This window comes from Cnephaeus nilssonii (assembly GCF_951640355.1).
Source record: "Cnephaeus nilssonii genome assembly, chromosome: 8".
NCBI classification, from domain to species: domain Eukaryota; kingdom Metazoa; phylum Chordata; class Mammalia; order Chiroptera; family Vespertilionidae; genus Cnephaeus; species Cnephaeus nilssonii.
In genome coordinates this window covers 55,483,458-55,484,749 of record NC_137079.1, presented here as the reverse complement: position 1 = coordinate 55,484,749, position 1,292 = coordinate 55,483,458, and the positions used below count along the sequence as shown (strand labels likewise).

The following is a 1,292-nucleotide window of genomic DNA, read 5'->3' as shown; positions in this document are numbered from 1 at the left end:
CAAACTTTTCCACTTAAACCTGTTGTTTCCTAACTAGTGTTTGTACATAGTTGGTAGTACAGTGCTTTGTACATAGCTTGTATCCACTCAGAAAATGTCAAGTGAATGAATGATGTCGCTACTGACTCTTACATTTTTAATCTGTTCACATGGCACACATGAGGCTGATGCAATGACTCTTTTCACGATATGCAATAGGCACAATCTCTAGTCAATCTAACACATTAAAACATTTTTTTTTGATACTTTTAAAGTGGAGTCAATCTGTGAGGAAGTGACAAATGATGAGTTTGTGAATAAACCAATTCATACATTCCTTACTCTTGATAATTTTTTTTTTCAGTGTAAAATTTTTACATTTAGAATTAGGCAGCTGGACTCAGTTTAGATGATTCCAATTTTGTTAGCAACATCCAAAGCATTATAGTGAGGAGCCAGTTGAACATATGCCTTCTTCTCACCATCAGGCCTGATCAGGGTGTTGACTTTGGTCCCATCAATGTCACAGAGCTTCTTCACAGACTGTTTGATCTGGTGCTTGTTGGCCTTGACACCCACAATGAACACAGTGTATTATTGTCTTCTATCTTCTTCATGGCTGACTCGGTGGGCAGAGGAATTTGATGATGGCATAGTGGTCAAGCTTGCTTCTCCTGGGTGCGCTCCTCTGAGGATATTAAGGCTGCCTCCGGAGCCTTAGGGTCTTTGGCCGTCGGAAGGTGGGTGACGTGCGGATCTTCTTTTTTGTGTGGCCGAGGACGCCTTTCAGCACTGCTTTCTTTGCTTTCAAAGCCTTTGCTTTGGCTTCGGCTTTGGGAGGGGCAGGGGCTTCCTTCTCAGCTTTCGGCGCCATCTTCGTAAAAAGGACTCTTGATAATTTTTATGAGCGTTTTCTTACCATTTCTATGCTTGAGTTTCTGATTCTGGAAAGTTGAATCTACTTGGACTTGGGCCATTGGCTTATTTTTGTGTTTCCAGTTCTGCAAATTGGAACATATCTGAAATGTATTAATTTTAGAGTATGTAAGCCAAAAGTGTATTTAAGAATCCCTATTTGCTCTTTTGTAATGTAAAAGTTAAGTGACCTCCAGTAGAGAGGGACCCCCCTCTTCTATAGGCTTGTCTGAAGAATAGGGGACTATTTACATGTGAGCTTGGAATCATTGTGCCAAAAAAAAAAAAAAAGGTGTGTTTTGATGCATCCTATCAATCATTCTATTCTTTTAAGAGTTTTACTTTGTGTTCCACAGAATAGAAATCTGGCTTATTGCCTTTAAATATTCATACAGAGT

At 39.6% G+C, this 1,292-nt stretch overlaps 1 pseudogene across 1 annotated transcript; it reads right to left on the bottom strand.

Moving 5' to 3' along the window:
- Window positions 1–384: 384 nt before the first annotated feature.
- On the bottom strand, window positions 385–859 carry LOC307104573 (large ribosomal subunit protein uL23-like; annotated as a pseudogene). Its single transcript has one exon. The product of its transcript is annotated as a large ribosomal subunit protein uL23-like (transcript).
- Between the last annotated feature and the right edge of the window lie 433 nt (window positions 860–1,292).